Here is a 20322-nt window from a genome sequence, read left to right as displayed (position 1 = left end):
TTCTGTGAATATATTAAACACCACTGAATTGTACACTATAAATGGGTGAATTGTACGTTTTGTGAATTATATCTAGATAAAGTTATTAGAAAAAATATGTATCTGGATGAATTCTCCCACTAATCTTAATGAAATCAGAACTAATATATTTATTTTATAGATGAGAAATTTGCAGCTCATCAAAAGATGTCATCTCCTCTAAGTCACGATCTAATTGGCTGAGAAAGCCCGATTCAAACCTAGGTCTTTCGGTCTACACCCCTTACTACTTCCCAATACAATCCTCTTCAAATACAGTGAAGATCTCCAAGAAATGGCCCCCTTTATTGAGAACAAATAAACTGATGACTAACGAATTCACAAAGGCAATCTCCTCAGAACAAATAATTCCTACAGTACTAAGCATTCCAAACCTAGAGTAGGAGGGAAGGCTGCCCATTTAAGAACCTGGCAAATGTTTTTCATTCTCAAATGGGTCTTCCTTTCAGAGTGGCCTGGAGAATACTAAAAGTAATAGCTATCATTTTTTCAACCCTTACAATGGGCAGGGCCTGGCACCAAGCCTTTCTGTGCATTATGATGTTAAATCCGCACAACTCCGTGAGGCAGATACCATTATTATCCAAGTGTTATAGTTCAGAGGCAAGCCTTGAGAGTTGAGAGGTTAGTTATCTCATCCCGGGTACATGCTAGTAGGCGACAGAGTCAGGAATCAACCTCAAATCTGTGAGATGCCCGAGCTCCCAGCCACCATGGGGTACATCGCCAGGCTATTAAATTTGAAAGCCATGAGGAAACGTTATTCTTGAAAGGAAGGCAGATGATAAAAACTTGGCAAATGTCAAGGAACTGCTTTCTTGAAATAGTTCTCTGAACCCTTGCCATTTTCAGGCAACTTTCTTCACACTTCCAAGGAGGAAATAAATTTCTCTGCTTTGAAAATTGTACCACTTCAGGGAAGTCAAAAATCTCACATTTTAACAACACAGCACAGGGGTTTTCAACCCCAAATATATCTTATTGTGAGATAATAATAGCAAATATTAATTGAGAATTAATGTGTGCCAGCAATTTTTCTACGCACTTTATAAAGTGTTAGCTTATTCAATTTTTTAGACAACTGTCTAAAGTGGGTACGATTATAATCTCTATTTTAGGGATGAGGAAAGGGAGGGAGGGTGGTTGAGTGACCAGCCCAAAGTCATAATAAGTGGCCAGAATTTAAACCCAAGTCACCTAGTGCCACCCTCTAACCCTTAATTGTATTCAACTAACTCTCAGAAAAGAGCGTGAGATACCTAATACATGATTCACTAGACTCCCGACACTGAGCAAGACCTTCCACGTGTATTACGTCAACCTAACAGCCCAAGGAAGTAGGTATGTCAGTAACAACGCCTACCTGCAAGGTGAGGAACATGAGGCTCGGAGGGTAACCTGCCCCAGTACATACAGTGAACGCGTGTCAGAACCAAGTCTTTCCGACTCCAGATGACACCACCGTCACTATGCCATGAAATTCTGTGGGGGAGTCAGCAAACCACAGCCTGCAGGCCAAATCCGGCCCTCCGTCTGTTTTTGTACAGTCCACAAACAGCACGGTTGAATTTGAAAGTGGTTAAATGGTTTTTTGTTTTTTTTTTTTCCCAACGTTTTTTTAATTTATTTTTGGGACAGAGAGAGACAGAGCATGAACGGGGGAGGGGCAGAGAGAGAGGGAGACGCAGAATCAGAAACAGGCTCCAGGCTCCGAGCCATCAGCCCAGAGCCTGACGTGGGGCTGGAACTCACGGACCGCAAGATCGCGACCTGGCCGAAGTCGGACGCTTAACCGACTGCGCCACCCAGGCGCCCCGGTTAAATGGTTTTTTAAAAAATCTAACGAATAGTGTTTCTTGACACATGAAAATTACATGCAATCCAAATTTCAATGTCCATAAATAACATCCTCTTGGACACAGCCACGCCCATATTTACATACTATCTACGGCTGCTTTCATCCTATAGTGGCTGAGTAATTTCAACGGACACCACATACCCCACAAAGCGTGAAATATTTACTATTTGGCCCTTTACAAAGACGGTTTGCTGACCTCGTTCTTTAGTATTACATTTAAAACTCTTAACAAGGGGCGCGTGGGTGGCTCAGGCGGTTGAGTGTCTGACTCTTGATTTCAGCTCAGGTCATGATCTCATGGTTTTGAGAGTTCAAGCCCCACGTTGGGCTCCGCGCACTGTGCAGAGCCTGCTTGGGATTCTCCCTCTCTCTCTCTGCCCCTTTCAAGTAAATAAACTTTAAATAAAAACAAAACTTAGCAAAATGGAAGGGGAGAGTATAAACAGTGCCTCCCAAAGGAAAGAAAAAGCATGACCCCGAAGGGTGACCAGAGTAGGAACAGAAACTTCCTTCCAACTTTCAAGGAACAAGTAATTTCCCTGTTCCATAATGTGTTCCAGGGCCTAGAGAACAGTGGAGGGCTTCCCAGCTCCTTTTAATTAACTAGTTCACAGAGGTTTACAATCCCCAAGCTGTTTTAATTGGAAGGAATGCCGCAGAATGAAAATAACAACAGCTGATAGTTATGGAACTTTCTCTATGCTGCCAGGTGCTGTGTTAAGTCAAAGATGGCCATTTAATCCTCTTGACAACAAGGGAAGGTAGAGTGCTATTGTTGCTCACTTCTGTGCATGAAGTTAGAGCCTCAGGAGGTCAAGTGCATTGCTCAAGGCACCCAAGTTGGTCACAGCTCAGGCCTCTAATCTTGTTTCCACCTTCAGAGACTACACTCTTAACACCACACCATTTAATTTTAACCTAATAAATCTGCAAATATTAGGAAATGTACAATTTCCTGAAAAAATATAAAGCACCCAAACTAAAAAAATAATATTGGGGGGGTTATAAACTTCCTACCAACTCCCAGGGAGCAAAGAATTATGAGCCACAAAATGGTCTGAGTCATAAAAAACAGGTTTCCCAATGAATTTTATGCCCTAGTCTGTGGGTTGCAAGAGCATCCATTTCTTGACCTATCATCTTCTCTGTCCCCAAAAAGAATCCCTACAAGTGAATAATAGCTAACGTTTTTATCTGGACTTTACGCCAAGGCACTATGACTTTCTATGCAGTAACTCCAACCTAGGAACAATGATCTGCAAAGAGACACAGAAAGGCTGAGCGGTTGTGCACAGACTCACAACTTGCAAGTGAGAGGACTTGTATCCAAGGCCAAAGCAGGCAGTAAACAAAGTCAGCATCTTTTTTTAAATTTTTTAAAAAATGTTTATTCATTTTTAAGAGGGAGGAGGAGGGGGAGAGGGAGAGGGAGGGAGAGAGAGAGAGAGAGAGACAGAGAAGGGGAGGGACAGAGAGAGAGAGGGGGAGACACAGGATATGAATGAAGCAAGCTCCAGGCTCTGAGCTGTCAGCACAGAGCCCAACGGGGCTCGAACCCAGTAACTGTGAGATCATGACCTGAGCCGAATTCGGAGGCTTAACCGACTGAGCCACCCAGGCACCCCCAAAGTCAGCATCTTTAATACACTTCCTATGATCCTATGGTAATGAATCTGAAGAAAATCCTATCGGTGGCATTCCCACCACGCCTGAACAAGTCTGGACAATTCCTTTAAACTCCCAACAGAGCAGTTCGGGACCCAAAAGATCTTCCTTGAAAAGAGGTGGGATCCCACGCCCGGTAAACGCTAGAACCCTAACAGCACTACATCAAAGACCACGCGTTGCACGACCCCGTTTGCACGGAAGGCCCGGAGGAGGGACACGTAAAGAGACAGCAAGGACTGCAGCGGCTGCGAGGGGCGGGGGGCCGCTGCCGAAGGAGGCGCACGGGGTGCGAGGGGGTCCTGCGAGGGGTGTCGGAGTCGGCCTAAAACGGGATCTGGGGGAGGGCTGCACAACTTTGGACACGTGCTCTCAAGGACAGCGGGGCTGCGCACTTACAGGGGGTGGGTTTTCACGCACGGACACACCCATCTCTGCGAAAGCATCCTCGCGGCCGCTCATGCTCATCCAGGACCCCGCACCCAGGCTTGCTCTCCCTCGGGTCTGCGACCTCACGGGAAATCCCCAGTGCAGAGAGCACGCGGACCTGGGCAGGGCACAAGACCGGCCGGCCTTCGGCAGCTGCTCCGGAAGCCGCTCGGGGGACTGTTCAGGGGACTGCTCAGGGGACGCCTCAGGAGTCGCCGCTGGAAGAGGAAACCCAGGGTCCAAGCGGCCTCGCGGGCTCGAAGTAGACGCCCAGAGCGACGGCCCTGGAAGGCGCCACCCCCAACCCAGGGCCTGACTCTCTGCGCATGCGTCCTGGGGTAGGCCCAAGCCAGGCCGTGGGAGTCCCCCGCATTCGCCCGTGGCTACGGAGAACAGGCAGTAGAACCACGTACCCGTCTTGTTGTGGTCTTACAGTTGCCGGCCTCCAGGCGCTTCCCCGGCTCGCAGAGGAGGACCAGGTGGGGCCCAGCGAACAGGCATTTCCCGGTCAGGCCATGGGTACTGAGTGCGCACGCGCGCCCTGCCACCCCGGCGCAAGGGCACCTGGGAAGCCCTCGGTGGCGGGAGAACAGCCCTGCGGTGGCGGGAGAACAGCCCTGCGGCGGCGGAGAGACTCTCAGCTGGGACAGTGGGACGTCCGTCGTCGTGCCCGGGGGCCCCAGGTGGTGTGTTTTCAGTCGCCTTACCTTTACGTCATGATCTAAGCACTGCGCTAATCGATACAAAGTAAGTTCCGGTTTAAGAATTTTTACCATATCCATTCTATTCCGGCGGAAAAGAGAACTGATTCCAGCAGTTGACTAAAATCACAGCCCTGTCAGGGCAAGTGCCCACAGTGCCTGGCGCAGAACCGATGCTGCCTGACTGCTCCCCGAACGGCTGGACGAAGTCCCCCCAAACGGGCATGCTGTGTCTGGACCCAGTTGCTGGTAAGCGAACCATCTGTTAGATGGGCCGATAAAACCAACTTTTTCGTTTGTCGCAGAGTAGCCTGGGGTGAGAGGTAGGGTTGCGGGATTCAGCGAACGCAAACGGAATAACCCAGTTAAATCTGGATTGCGGGGAGATGACAATCTTTGTAGGATTAGGTAGGTCCCACTTGGGCACACTGGGTTTCCTATACTTTTATCTGAAACCCTAGTGAGAAGGCAACGTGGTCAGGTGGGGAGGGAAGACGACTGCATTCCTCTTAGACAACCGAAGAAGGAAACGAAAATGGGTGTCTGTAATTTATAAGTAATTACCGAGCAGGTCTGAAGACCATCCTTGAGAAGCTTTGATTTATAAAGTGCCTGGCTCTCTGCTAAGGGTTGTATTTATGTTATCTTAAATGTTTGTTTATTTTTGAGAGAGAGAGAGAGAGAGAGAGAGGGTGAGTGAGTGGGGGAGGTGCAGCAAGAGAGGGGGACTGAGGATCCGAAGCGGGTTCTGTGCCGACAACAGAGGGCCTGATAGGGCTGGAACTCGAGAACCGTGAGATCATGACCTGAGCCAAAGTCAGAGGCTCAACCGACTGAGCCACCCAGGCGCCCCCTGTGTTATTTTACTTGAAATTTCGTTCGCAGTGGGGTAATTCTTCTTACTTTACCAATGAGGAAAGAAGCTCCGAGATAGAAAGTCACTTGTACGTTCCCACATTTTTATTCAGTCACCCCCAAGATATTTACTGAGAACTGACTGAGTGCTGATCTGGTGTTTTGATTCCACACACAGTCAGCCTCCTGAGCTGGAAAATTCCATTCCCTGCCCACTCCTCAGCCTCCCTCCCTTTCCCCACTCCAGCTGCAGTTTCCATGGTAACAGGCAGAATCTGCCTCCATAGCTAACAAGAGCTAAGAGCTCTTGAGGGGGAACAAGCCAGAACCATTGACGTCAACCTAGCCTGGCTGGGGGATGGGGAGGACTGCCTGAAGCCTTCAAGCCTCCTCCATCGGTGATTTATGCAAGACTTTTACATGTGTGAAAAATCCGTCCTTGGATGGGGGGGGCGGGGGTCTCTGCAGAAGAACAAAATTTTGGCTCTGTGAACCTTTGCGGAGTCCACACGGTTGTGGGTTTTCAGTTCAGAAGCTGCTGCAAGCAGCAGTGACGTTAACATGCGTATATACCATTTATTAATTCATTTAGTCTGTCATTCAACCAGTAGTAATTGGTGGGGTGGTGGCATTCTATGTGTCAGGCATTCTGTTGCTAGAGCCTGAAGATATGATTGCTGTCACCACATTCATGGTTGGGGCGCCTGGGTGGCTCAGTCAGTTAAGCGTCTGACTTTGGCTCAGGTCATGATCTCATAGATGGTGGTTTGGGCCACATCCGGCTCTGCCCACTTTGGATCCTCTGTCTCCCACTCTCTGCCCCTCCCCCACTTGCTCGCGCGTGCGCTCTCTCTCTCTCTGTCCCTCCCTCCATCCCTCCCTCAAAAATAAATATACATAGGGGCGCCTGGGTGGCTCAGTCGGTTAAGCGGTTAAGCGGCCGACTTCAGCTCAGGTCACGATCTCGCGGTCCGTGAGTTTGAGCCCCGCGTCGGGCTCTGTGCTGACAGCTCGGAGCCTGGAGCCTGTTTCAGATTCTGTGTCTCCCTCTCTTTCTGACCCTCCCCCGCTCATGCTCTGTCTCTCTGTCTCAAAAATAAATAATAAACATTAAAAAAAAATTAAAAAAAAAATATACATAAACACACACACAAAACCCAAAAAGCCATTCGTGGTCTCTACCTTCCTGTTGCTTACAGTCTAGCAGGAGAAACATGTATTTATTTGCTCATTCTTCAGTATATTCTGAGAGGCCATTATGTGTGAGGCATAGATTAGAATCTGGAGGACACAGAGGTGAGTTTTAAAAACAAAACAGGGGCACCTGGGTGGCTCAGTTGGTTAAGCGTCCAGCTTCGGCTCAGGTCATGATCTTGCGGTCCGTGAGTTTGAGCCCCGCATCAGGCTTTGTGCTGACAGCTCAGAGCCTGGAGTCTGCTGTGGATTTTGTGTCTCCCTTTCTCTCTACCCCTCCCCCGCTCATGGTCTCTCTCTCTCTCTCTCTCTCTCTCTCTCTCTCTCTCTCTTTCTCTCTCTCTCAAAAATGAATAAATGTTAAAAACAATTTTTTAAAATAAAACACTGTACTGCATGGAAATGACTGATGGGATCAACGTCAGATGTTAAACAGATCTTCACAAACACAGCAAATATTTACTGGGCACCTCCTATGGTGTCAGGCACTGTTTTAGGCAAAGGGGCTATAGCAGTGAGCACAATAGATTTGGTATGTATTCTTATGGAGCCTACATTATGGTAGAAAAAGACAGAAAATATGTAAATGAATCAGTGTTCTTTCTTACAACAAATAGGATACTCAAATTGACTTAAATAAAAATGATTTATTGGCCCAATTAATTGGAAATGCCAGAGATATAGATGGCCTCATCAATATTTATAAACATGATTTATATTATTGCAGACATTTATAGTTTTCCGGCCCAGTACTCTTTCTCCCTGCTTCTTGCCACAGCCCTCCTTTGTATGGGGAACTGATGGGTATCTGACCCAGGTCTGGTCAGTCACTCTGCTCCATTGCTGTGCCTGTAGTGATTGGTTCAGGGATGAGTACGTGACTCTAGATGAGCCACTCAGAGACTTACCTGGAAGTGTTCCCTGGGAGCTATGAGGAATGACATTCTCCTTGCCAGGGTGTGCACCTGGGCTATGGCCATCTTGTCTGCCTCTCAGGGAATAAAGCAAGAGAGTTAGAGTCCCCTACTCTCTTCTGCGGCTTAGGTTAGAAAATGTATGTACTGTGCTTAGCACAACGTAAGCTCTCAATGCACGCTAGCCAGTGTTGTTAGTGAGTTACAAAAGGGAGCAGCGAGAGGAAATTCTTTGTAGGGACTGGAAGACTGTGGGTTTGTTGACCACTTCAAAGTAAATGCAAATCAGGTCTCTCGGAGGGCATGGAATGAAAATGAATGGAGGTACACAGTGTAGAGGAATGTGTTGTCCAGGCTGTGGTGAGGTTTTATGAGCTATCCCGGATTCACTGCATAGCCCAATTCCCTGGATTCAGAATGCTTGGACCAACCCATCAAGCTTTCACTGACACGGCCTTGGTACGTCCAGACTGCTGTAATGGAAGTATCATAAACTGGATGGCTTATAAACAACAAGTATTTATTTATTTATTTTATTATTTTTTTTTTTTTAATTTTTTTTTCAACGTTTTTTATTTATTTTTGGGACAGAGAGAGACAGAGCATGAAGGGGGGGAGGGGCAGAGAGAGAGGGAGACACAGAATCAGAAACAGGCTCCAGGCTCCGAGCCATCAGCCCAGAGCCCGACGCGGGGCTCGAACTCACGGACCGCGAGATCGTGACCTGGCTGAAGTCGGACGCTTAACCGACTGCGCCACCCAGGCGCCCCTAACAACAAGTATTTATTTCCCACAGTTATGGTGGCTAAGAAGTCCACGATCATGGCGATGGCATATTTGGTGTGTGATGACAGCCAACCGAAGGGTACAGTTTGACCCACAACTGCAAGTGTACCGCCCTCTTTGCTGGTTCCTCTGCTTCCACTTTTCCTTCCTTCTTCCATTCATTTCCCAGCCTAGGCCAGTGTGAACTTTCTAAAATGCAGATAGGACCAGAGGCCTGCTGTGAGTTTGGGGGCTCATCGGGGCCTGTTTTTTTCTTTTTTTTCCTGTATTTCAGGAAATAAGGCAGAGCCACCTTAGTCACTCTCTGCCCTCTTTTTGGATGGTGAATGTGGAAGCCTTGAGAAGGATGGAGCCTTGAGTCAGAATGCTTCAGTTAGCGCTTGTCTCCTTTCTCCTCTCCTACCAGTTTTCCTCCCCTTATTTCTCAAGGACCCAGTTCTTCTTGGAGAGGGGAGCACAAGGTAGAGGGGAGGAAATGTATTCCCAACACCATCTGCCTCAGTTGGCCTTTTTCTCTCTCAGTCAGGGCCAGTGTAGGGGGTATAATGGTGGCCTGCCCCCAGAAAGATACATCTTCATCCAAATCCAGAGAACCTGTGAATGTTACCTTATTTGGGAAAAGGCTGTTTGCTGGTGTGATTAAATTAAGAGTTTTGACGTGAGATCATTATGGATCACTCGAGTGGACCCTACCAATGACCAGTGTCCTTATAACACTGAGGCAGAGAGGGGCACCTGGGTGACTGTTGGTTAAGCATCCAACTCTTGGTTTCAGCTCAGGTCACGATCTCACGGTTTGTGAGTTTGAGCCCCGCACTGGGCTCTGCTCTGACAGCATGGAGCCTGCTTGGGATTCTGTCTCCCTCGCTTTCTGCCCCTTCCCCCGCCCTTCAAAATAAATAAACATTTAAAAAGAGCGAGGCAGAGAGGTTAGGTGGAAGAGAAGGCAGTGCGGAGGTGGAGGCAGGTGCATCCAGTGGGCAATTGACTGACGGGGGCAGGACTCTCACCCCGCCTGAGTCAGGCCTCTGGGAATTGCTTATCCACTCACTGTTGGTATGTGATGGGGGAATACTTGGTTTGCCTCCCTGCCCCGACCTGGGTGTGACGCCTCACTCTCAAGGAACCTAGCAGCTAGTGAGCTCTGCACACGTATCTGAATCCATTGCCTAGGATGCTCTGCACTCACCACACAACCGTCCCTGTGCAAGGAAGCATGGCATGAATTAGCAAAGGAAAAACACCAGGACAGGTCATGAGGGAGACCATGGAAGGAAGGAAGAAGCACTATACAGTTTTGTGCCTTCCACGTGCCTTTTTTCCTGGTTTTGAACAATTTCCATTTTGCACTGGGCCCTGCAAACTGCAACCAGTCCTGCCTTCAGGAGTTAATACTTTACCCCCAGTGGGTGTATACGATCAACTCTACCTCTTTCAGGAACTCCTCTGCAGAAATATGCACCTAAACATGATCCTGGTCTTGCAGAGAGCTAGCCATCTGCCTGTGGTGAAGCACAGCTCTTCTCAGAGGCCAGGGCAAAAACTTGGCCTGTGTCCTTGTCAGTCTCCTCAGCACACCTGATATAGCCCATCACTCACCAGCCCTGCCAATTTGGCCTCCTGAAATAGCTCTTTTCCTCAGGCCTGATCTCATTGTTTCCAGTACAGAGAGGGCCACCACTACCACCGCTTGGACCCTGCAATCAAGTCCTAATCCCTTTGCATTTTTACCTCTTCGAATCCATTCTCCATGCCTTTTAAAAATGAAAATCAGACCATCATTCCTCTACCTAAAATCCTCCAAAAGATTCCTGCGGCTCTTTGGCTGAAGTCCCACCTCCCCTCCAAGGCTCGTGTGGAGTGGAGACTCCCAAGTTCTGTTTGGAAAGTCCATGGAGTGGCAGTTTTGGCTTAGAAAACAGAACGTGTCTAGAAGCTGTATTTGCATCACCTTATGAACAACTACATCATATTACTGTTCTAAGAAAATAGACAACGTTCATCAATACATACTTGCATTTTGGGGTGTGTGTGTGTGTGTGTGTGTGTGTGTATGCATATGTATACCTTGATATAGATACAGGGAGGTGACACATAGTAACAGTAAAAATATTCCCATTCTCTTATGGTTACATTCCAGATATATTTTGGAATTTAGTTCATTGGACAGTAATCAGGGCCTTTCTCCGTAGTGGCCATTGTGAAGGGGATTCAGGACACTGAACGGTTTTATTAGAGCATGAACGGGGGTAGACTGTCAGCCCCAAGATCCAGGGTTTATCAGTGGGAAAGATCATTACCAGGGACATGTTTTTCTGGTTTTGAAATGTGGATGGAACTTTGGAAGATTGGAAGTTCCAGTCCCTGTCCCCCACACCCACACATCCCATAGACTGCACTGCATATATTGTGTGGTCCTTGCCTGGCCTTCAGCCCAGGAATCAAGGGAACATTCTGAGGTGGGGCATTGGCGGGAGGCCCTGTGTGAACTTTTGAAGCTCACTTTCCTCAGAGAGCACAGGCTTCGGCCAGAAATCTCCCTTTCAACCTGTCTCCAAATCTCTGTACCTGTTCAACAGTTGATCACCTCCCACCATCTCAGAACCTGTCAACTGGGTCCTTTTGTATCTGTTCCATCACCATGTCTATGTTGCCAGCTTGTCTCTCTGGACAACTGTCTCTTACATGTGCTCCCTCCTCCTGTCACCTTCCACCCATTCCGCCAAACATCCAGAGTGGCTTCCATGGCCCTTACAATAAATTCCAAGTCCCTCAACCTGGGTCACATGAATACCTCTGACCTGGCTCTTTGTCCCAGACTTCGGCTTCCTCTTCATCCTTGTCTCCTAGCTCCCCCCGCCTCCAGCCGTAATGACCTTTCTTTCTGTTCTCTGTGGAGCCCACGCTTTCTCTCAAGATTTGTCTGGGCTCATTGCCCATGCTTTGTTCCTCGCCTTCTATTTTGTATTAACCATGTTTCCAGCTTCTGTAAATGTGATGCTGTCATATCTGCCCTACATGCCTATACTGGACAAGCCAGTATCTTATTTTCTGGATAAGCCAGTAGTGTGCCTATGTCTCCTTGCCACGGCCTCCTGCCTCCCTCACTGCACCCCCCTCCTCAGGAGAAGCCTTCTTCCTGGGGGTGTGCTTTTTTTTTCAAATGCAGATTCATCAATCCCCAGTCTATACATTCCTGACCACACCACCTTTTGTCAGCTTCTCACACTCTGGACCACCATTCCTGTGCTTTAGTTACCCCAGAGCCAGGTACCAGAGGACCAGGGACATCACCTGTGCCCCACAACCCACTGAAATTATTCAGTGTAGCGAATCCTAACCTGACTTATTCTACCTCACCTGTTCCTTTTTTTCAGAAACCACAATAAAGGATCTTACCCACATTTCTCCCCGGCTCCCTCTGCCTCCTGACTGGCCCTTATAGACCTGCAGGGCATGGTGTGCCCTTCTTGGGAATTGTAACAAACTATCTTTTTTTTTTAAAGCTTGCTTGCTTGATTGATTGATTGTAATCGCTACACCCAACAATGGGGCTCAAACTCAACCCCAAGATCAAGAGTTGCATGTTCCTCCAACTGCGCCAGCCAGGTGCCCCAACAAACTATCTTTTTTTTTTTTTTTAATTTTTTTAACGTTTATTTATTTTTGAGACAGAGAGAGACAGAGCATGAACGGGGGAGGGGCAGAGAGAAAGGGAGACACAGAATCGGAAGCAGGCTCTAGGCTCTGAGCCATCAGCCCAGAGCCCGACGCGGGGCTCGAACTCACGGACCGCGAGATCGTGACCTGAGCTGAAGTTGGACGCTTAACCGACTGAGCCACCCAGGCGCCCCACAAACTATCTTTTTAATGACAGTCATCTTCTGATCTGTTGGCCTTGCTGCACCTCACATTTCCTGTTGATATACTATATTTTAGAACACATTCTCACACCAGTTCCTTCTAAATAGCCTTCCATTCACCCCACACCCCTGAAATTGCTCTGCTCAAAACCTACTATGTTGTTAGGTCTAGTGGTCACTTCTGTGTCCTCAGGTTATGTGGCTTCACCATGGCCATCTACACAATTGACCTCTTTGTCTTTCTTAAAAACACTTTCTTCTAGTGCCTTCTTTGACCCTCTGTTCCCTTGGTTTCCTGGCCCCACTTTCTCCTTCTAGCTTGTCTTCTTTTGCTTTTAGATATCAAAGCTGAAGATGTGCACATCCTTTGACTAGGCCATTCTCCCATTCTCGTTCAAGGAGCCTAGATGGTGACTCCCAGGAAGGCATACTGAGCGAGGAATAATAATCGTCTCCAACATTGAGTATTTCATCTATACCAGTTGTGTTCTAGACACGATAAGCAATTCAGATCATGTTCCTCTTTTCATTGAGCTGACAGTCTTGTGGGGCCAGAGTCATCATCAAACAAGTTGAGAATAAGGAAGTTCCCACAAGTTGGGAAAAGACGCGTTGGTCCCCAGCCAGGGAAACAAACAGCCACCAGAATCAGTTTTAAACCCATTCAACCGATCGGTGAAAACTCGCCTCAGAGAATGCACTTTTTGCAAGCCAAACAATCAGTGTCAGCACTTTGCTTTGGAAAGTCAGCCACTGAAAGAGCTCATCAAGGATGGACTCACTCTGATAAACACGCCTATAAGTGCCAACCAATCAATAGGGGTCTCACTTGAGAGACCACGGTCCTGTAGATGATGTCAACCTGGTTGTGTCCCAGAAGGCCTGCCAAACCCTGAGCTCCAAATTCTGTATAAAGTCAGTCGATTCTGTACAGAGGTGACCCAACCAGCCTTGTACTCCCCCATTATGGTAAAAAAAAATGAGTTCAGCATTGACCTTTTATTTCACATACTGAATTGTATTCGTCTGCTAGGGTTGCCATAACAGAGCACCACCATGGTAGAAATCTATTTTTGTGCAATTCTGGAGACTAGAAGTCCAAGATCAAGGTGTCTACAGGGTCAGTTTCTCTTGAGGCCTTCTTTCTCCTTGGCCTGTAGATAGTGTCTTTCCCCTGTCCCTGTGTATATGCAAATTTCCTCTTATAGGGATAGTAGGCAGATTGGATTAGGGTTTACTCTAATGACCTCATTTTACCTTAACTGTCTCTTGAAGGGTCCTATCTTCCAGTACAGTTTCATTCTAAGATACTGGGGTTAGGACTTCAACATATGAACTCAGGGGATATAATTCAGCCCATAACAGAGTAGTAGTCTTATTGTGGGATTGTGTGTGTGTGTGTGTGTGTGTGTGTGTGTGTGTGTGTGTGTGTTTAGTTTTTTAATGTTTATTTATTTTTGAAAGAGAGAGAGACAGAGCATGAGTGGGGGAGGGGCAGAGAGGGAGGGAGACCCAGAATCTAAAGCAGGCTCCAGGCTCCGAGCTGTCAGCACAAAGCCTGATGCTGGGCTAGAACTCAGGAACCATGAGATCATGACCTGAATTGAAGTTGGACGCTCAACCAGCTGAGCCACCCTGGCACCCCTATTCCTGCATTTCTAAGTTTTCTGTGCTTTCCTCGGAATATGTCTCTTTCCTCCAGTAGGAGTGACAAAGTATTACCCCTGGTTTTTGGACACATGCCACAAGTTCTCCCTATGAGCAAAATTCATTTCACCTAAGTCTTTATATTCTGGGGTGCCTGGGTGGCTCAATTGGTTGTGTGTCTGACTCTTAATGTAGGCTGAGGTCATGATCACATGGTTTGTGGGATTGAGCCCCACGTGGGCTCTGCGCTGACATTGTGGAGCCTACTTGGGATTCTCTCTTTCCCTCTATCTGCACCTCCCCTGCTCATGCTGGCTTTCTCTTAAATAAATGAACATTAAGAAAGAAAGAAAGAAAGAAAGAAAGAAAGAAAGAAAGAAAGAAAGAAAGATTGTAAAAAAAAATTCTCTATATTCCAGATTGCCCATTCATTGCTTGCCTGCCCCTCCTACCTCACACAGTATCAACTTGGGGAATTTAATGTTCCTTGACAGAGGTAGACTGGAGAATAGTGAACCTATGGTGAAATCATGCGGTAGTAGCCTTTGCCTCAGGATGTAATTAGCCTCAGATTGTTTCTCCCTACTGTCCTGTCCTCTCCCTTGGAAAGTAAACACCAATATGGTGAATTGCATATGGCCAGAACCAGTGCTTTCCACTTCACACAGCCTCAGGGTCTAGGCTTGCATAAGGTGAATCCCCCAAAATTTAAGGAGACACCAAAAAACTCAGTGCCAAAGATAAATAATGTTTGAATGCAATGTTTTATTTATTTATTTTTTTAAACAAAGTTTTTTTTAAGTTTATTTATTTATTTGGGGGGGGGGGGCAGAAAAAGAGAAAATCCCAAGGAAGTTCTGCATCCCGACGCAGGGCTCGAACTCATGAACCACGAGATAGTGACCTGAGCCAAAACCAAGAGTCAGACGCTTAACCGACTTAGCCATCCAGGTGCCCCTGAATGCAACATTTTAAAGAATCAAAATGAATGCAAAACAATCTGTGATGAACGGTACCAACATTTTAAATGAGGCCATCTGGCATTGCTGATTTTTCCGTTACCCTCAAGCTCTGACATAACGTGGCATGGCACTGTTACTGACACTGTCTTTAGAATTCTTTTAAAAAAAATTAAGTTTTAAAATCACAAATCAAAATTTTTAATTAAATTAAATATTAGAATCAAAAATTTAAATGAAATTAAAAATTTTAAATCTAGAATTTTAGTGAAATTAAGATTTTAAAAATCTAAAAGTTTTGTATTTTGTTCACTATGGATTCTTTGGCATTCATTTTGATTTTTTAAAAAACAATCCACTAAAATGTTCTTTATCTCAATTCCTGAACTTTCAGCCTATGAGGGCAATGCCTCACTCACCTCATCCTAATCCAAGCTTTGCTCATCCTCTCCCATCCTCTCCCATGGCCGCCTCTTTCTCCAGCCCAGACCTCTGATCAGAGTTAGTTGACTCCTGGGCCTTGGTGCTTGGATGGCATTGAGCACCTGAAGTGCAAAGCTTGTAAGAAATCCGATCAGGTCTTTTTTCAGACAGGACCTTCTTCCAGCAATTCCCAGCTCAGCAAATGGGCCACCATCCATCCAGTTTCCAAGCCACAGAGCCAGAAACATCTCTGACTACTCCTCACACCTCTTGTACCAGAAAATTTATGGGCTCCACCTTCAAATACACCTTCTTCCGTCTGGCCTCCTCCCCTCTGCTTCTCTCTAAGCACCCCCTTTTTCTTCATCCCCAGCTTTTCTCATCTTTTGTCAACTCTTTCTTTTTTTTTTTTTTTTTTCAACGTTTTTTATTTATTTTTGGGACAGAGAGAGACAGAGCATGAACGGGGGAGGGGCAGAGAGAGAGGGAGACACAGAATCGGAAACAGGCTCCAGGCTCCGAGCCATCAGCCCAGAGCCTGACGCGGGGCTTGAACTCACAGACCGCGAGATCGTGACCTGGCTGAAGTCGGACGCTTAACCGACTGCGCCACCCAGGCGCCCCACAACTCTTTCTTTTTAATACTTTGTATTTTATTCTTTCCAGTTTTGTTGAGATATGTAAAAAATCCTAAGACTCCACCAAAAAACTGCTAGAACAGATTAACAAAGTCAGTAAAGTTGTGGGATATAAAATCAATATACAAAAGTCAGTGGCATTTCTGTACACTAACGATGAATTATCTGAAGAAGAAAGAAAATAATCCCATTTGTGATAGCATCAAAACCAATAAAATACTTAGAAATGCATTTAACAAGGCAAGTGAAAGTTCTCTACACTGAAAACCAAACATAAACCATAGAAGACACAAATGAATGGAGAAATATCCCACATTCATGGATCGGAAGAATTAATATTGTTAAAATGTCCGTATGACCCAAAACAATCTACAGAGTCAATGCAATTCCTTTGCCAACTCTTGGCCTCCTCAACAAGGCTTGTCCTGACTTCCCTGTTCAAAAATGCAGCACCTTCTCCCTTCCACTGATGAGGCCCCTTCCTTGACCTAACTCTACTCAGGCTTCCTGACTGGGTTCCCCAGCCTTCCACTCTGTCCTTGGCCTGAGTCAATTTGGCAAAACTTCCCTGTCATTGGTCTGATCACTTTCAGACTTGTATCACCCTGGCCTACCTTCAGCAAGAATCCTATTAGGTCAGTTTAGTAAAGAATTTACCTACTTCTTCATAATTTTTCACCCATCCCTGGCTGTAAATCTCCACTTTTCCTTATTATATTCAGAGTTGATCCTGATCTCTCTCCCCTACTGTAGTAGCCCCTACTTTGAAAGCCCATTGTAGCAGCTCTCTTGAATAAAATCTTCTTTACCATCTTTGAGGTGCCTGGGTGGCTCAGTCGGTTGAGAGTCCCAACTCTTGATTTCGGCTCAGGTCACGATCTCATGGTTCATGAGATTGAGCCCCCACATCAGGCCCCATGCGCTGACAGCAGGGAGCCTGCTTGGGATTCTCTCTCTCGCTGTCTTTTCCAAAATAAACAAATAAACTTAAAAAAAATATATATCCTATAAAAAATCTTTACCGTCTTTAACAAGCGTCATGAAGGGTGGAGGTGTTAGCTGTGCTGGTAATCATGTTGAAGTATATAAATGTATCAAATCCACACATCGTACACCTTACACAATGTTATACGTCAATTATATCTCAATAAAACTGGAAAAAAGTGCCCTGAATAATTTTTCCTTTAACGCTGCCTAGCATTCTGTACCATCTTTAACAGGCTCACATATCACTTGCTAGAACACTGTATAATTTCCTGAATGATTCCATTTATCTTTTTTGGCTGTCCTTTCCTGTTAGTCCTAAATCCTGTTAGAACAGGGATTTTCGACTTGAGGCAATATTCTGCCTGCGGGACATTTGACAATGTCTGGAGACATTTTTGGTTGTCCGAACTTGGGGGTGGGGGATGCTGCTGGCATCTAGTGGTGGAGACCAGGGACGCTGCTGAACACCCTACAAAGCACAGAGCGGACCCCTACAACAGAGATCATCCAGCCCAGAATGTCAGTCCCTCCAGGTTGAGAAAAGCCACGCTAGAATGTGAGTTCCATGAGGGCAGAAATTTCAGTGTGTTTTGTTCGCTGAGTTAGAACAGCGCAAGGAGAACGTTTTCCATTAGTGAATCACCTCCTTAGTGGTCTCCCTGCCTCTATGTAGCCTCCCTCCAGCCCAGTGTTCAACATCAGCTGGGATGCCCGGGTACAGAGCTGACCAACGGCATGGCGGAAATCCCCCGGTAGTTCAAGTCCAGGTGGCTTGGCAACAGGAACCTGGCCCCTTTTGTGACCTGGGGAATGGAGGGGTAGCCCGGGCTCACGTTTCCAGGAGAGATTTGTTCCTGCCCATTTCCGGTATTCTCCCCAAATGTGCCTCCTGGAGGCCCTAATCCTCCTTCAGTAGGGGAGTTTAGGGGAAGGAAAGGAGTAGAAATGACCCCACACTGCTCCCGAACCTGTCCTGGCTGATCTGGCCTTCTTTCCCTGGAAGGAAGTGATGTTTTTACTCAGGAGTAAAATCTTGGCAGGTCATTAGCCTACACATCTCTCGGGAAGGGAAATGCCTATCATAGTTGTAAGGCAGAAGCATGGATATCAGTGCACCTGTCCCCCTGACCACAGTCCCCGTATACCACAAGCCACAAAGTCCTGTCCATTATGCCTCAAAACACCTTCTTCAGACAAGATCTCTCCACCTCCTTTGCGGGGCCCCCTGGCCCATTCCACCCTCATCTTTCTCCTGGATTACGTCATCAGTCTCCTGATGGTATCCCTGCTTCCATTCCTGCCCACCCTCCGATTGATTCCCCACACAAGTAAGATTTTGCCACTCCCTTGCTTCAAACCGACCAACACTCCCCGCTCCAATTGCTATTAGAAAAAAAAAAAGAAGAAGAAGAAGAAGCTCCGTTATTAAAAACCATTAGGCTTTGAGGCAGAAGAGGCTCTTTAATTTCCACTTAGGAGGGTTTAGGGGAACAATAAACCCTCCATAGTACGAAGTGAAGAGAGGCAATTGAACTCACCTTAAAGCTGTGTTTGTACATTTTTTCCAACTATGATACAGTATAACTCACTGTGAGTTATAAACAGATGATGGCTGAGAATATTGTGGGTGTGTATGTTGAGGTACCTACAGAGCTGGGTTTCCCAACATCAGCGCCTCTGACACTGATGTCTGATTATTCTTTGGTGTGTGTGGCAGTGGGGAGGCCAGCAGCATCCCTGGCCTCCACTCGTTAAGTGCCAGGAGCACTGCCCTTTAAATGCCAGGAGCACTGGCCACCCCCAGTTGTGTGGCCAAACTCTTCCCCAGACGTTGCCAGATGTCCGCCCAGGGGCGGGGGGGTGGGGTGGTGGGGAGCGCAAGGTGTTTGGTGAGAACAGGGGCATATGTTCCTGAAAAAGGAAAAAGTGGGAAGCACAAAGTGGACACAACGCATGTCAACTCCACAAAGTCAGGGGCTCAATTTTTGCTGTTTTGTAAGCCGTGGTATCCCTAGCACCTGAAACAGTGCTTTGCACAAGTAGGCACTCTGGTAAAAATTGCCGAATGAATAGCATCCTCACAATTTCATTACAAGTGGTTTTATGAATATATTTTCACTGGGAAGGTAATGTGTGAAAATATTCCAAAATGTTTCCAAGACTCATTTCTGGTTACTCTTGTGGGTAGTTTTAATTTTTTTCCACGTATGTATATATGTACATATGTGTGCATGCAGTTTCCAAAGTAGTTGCAGTGGGCACATACTCCGTTTAGCATGGGAAGAATAGAACAATCTTCTGTAAAAGAGACAAGAGATAGGCCAGCCTGGACAACATATTCCTTTCAAAGCCAGAACAACTGTGGCGGATTAAGTCCGGGCTCTGTTCTTCCTGCCCTTAGCCCTGTCCGCCCCCACAGCTGTCATTTGATCCAAGGACACATCTGCAGGCTCAGCAAATGGGGTAACACGTGGCTGGCCCTCCCTTGAGGAGATCCCTGCCCAGCAACTGCTAACCATCCCTATGTAAATGTGGTCCCATTTTTAGGGAAGGGTCACGGGTCAGCCATGTGGTTATACGCAAGGTGGGAACTGGGGAGCCCAGATCTTGTACATTAAGTTGTGCCCAACTGTCCTCGCCGATGTCTTTCAAACCATTCCTCTTCTCCCCCGTCTCTGTGACCACACATTAACTCCAGGTCACTTTGGACTTGAGTGGCATCTGATGCGCTTTGCGTACAGTCAGAAGGGTCGTCACTGGAGAAAAATCTGTTAACATCGCCCTCCTTGCTGAAAAGCAGCCAGCAGCCCTTGGGATGAAGACCACCCCCCTCAGCATTTATTGGACATTCCAGTAGAGCCAGGCTCTGCCCATAAATCCTGTTTCTTTTGCGGCCCCTCCACTCCAGTGGTCTCACTTCTCTGAACCCCTGTGGAATGGGCATCCTGACAGGTCCTACTTTAAATGACGTAACTTCTATGGAGTTCTTGGTGGATGCTGGATGCCCAGTGCCAGCGTAGGAGGATTCTTCCTAAGACCTTTTTCTAGGCATGGTTCGGTATCTCCCAAGACCCTTGTGAGTGCCAGACATTATGCTGGGGCAAGAGTAATGTGAGAAACAGGCTGGGTCTCTACCCACCCATTCTACTTCTGGCTATAGACCCAAAAGGATTGAAAGTAGTGTCTCAGACATTTGCACACCAATGTTCTCAGCAATATTACTCACAAAATCAAGAGTCAGAAGCAACCCAAGTGTCCGTTGATGAATGGATGGAGAAACAAAATGTAGTCTGTCCGTACAAATGGAATACTCTCCAGCCTTCCAAAGGAGGGAAATTCTGGCAGGTGCCACAACGTGAATGGA

At 46.8% G+C, this 20322-nt stretch overlaps 1 protein-coding gene and 1 long non-coding RNA gene across 13 annotated transcripts in view; one reads left to right on the top strand and one right to left on the bottom strand.

Annotated features, from left to right (window-relative positions):
• PEG3 (paternally expressed 3) overlaps positions 1-5645 on the bottom strand; it is a 51906-nt gene extending 46261 nt beyond the window's left edge. For 9 of the 10 annotated variants that reach the window (XM_042917679.1, XM_042917683.1, XM_042917686.1 and 6 more), the window contains exon 1: positions 4405-4493. The gene's annotated coding sequence lies outside the window, so the exon portion shown is untranslated. Of the gene's footprint in view, positions 1-4404; positions 4494-5600 lie in introns of those variants that run through there. The other variant, XM_042917682.1, reaches the window with a different exon arrangement.
• LOC122207652 overlaps positions 4505-20322 on the top strand; it is a 175933-nt gene continuing 160115 nt past the window's right edge. For all 3 annotated transcript variants that reach the window (XR_006196950.1, XR_006196949.1, XR_006196948.1), the window contains exon 1: positions 4505-4941. This is a non-coding gene — a long non-coding RNA (uncharacterized LOC122207652). The remainder of the gene's footprint in view (positions 4942-20322) is intronic.

This window comes from Panthera leo, chromosome E2 (assembly GCF_018350215.1).
Source record: "Panthera leo isolate Ple1 chromosome E2, P.leo_Ple1_pat1.1, whole genome shotgun sequence".
In the NCBI taxonomy this organism is placed as follows: Eukaryota; Metazoa; Chordata; class Mammalia; order Carnivora; family Felidae; genus Panthera; species Panthera leo.
Note: the sequence above shows the minus strand (reverse complement) of the source record. Positions and strands in the feature narration are given on the sequence as shown.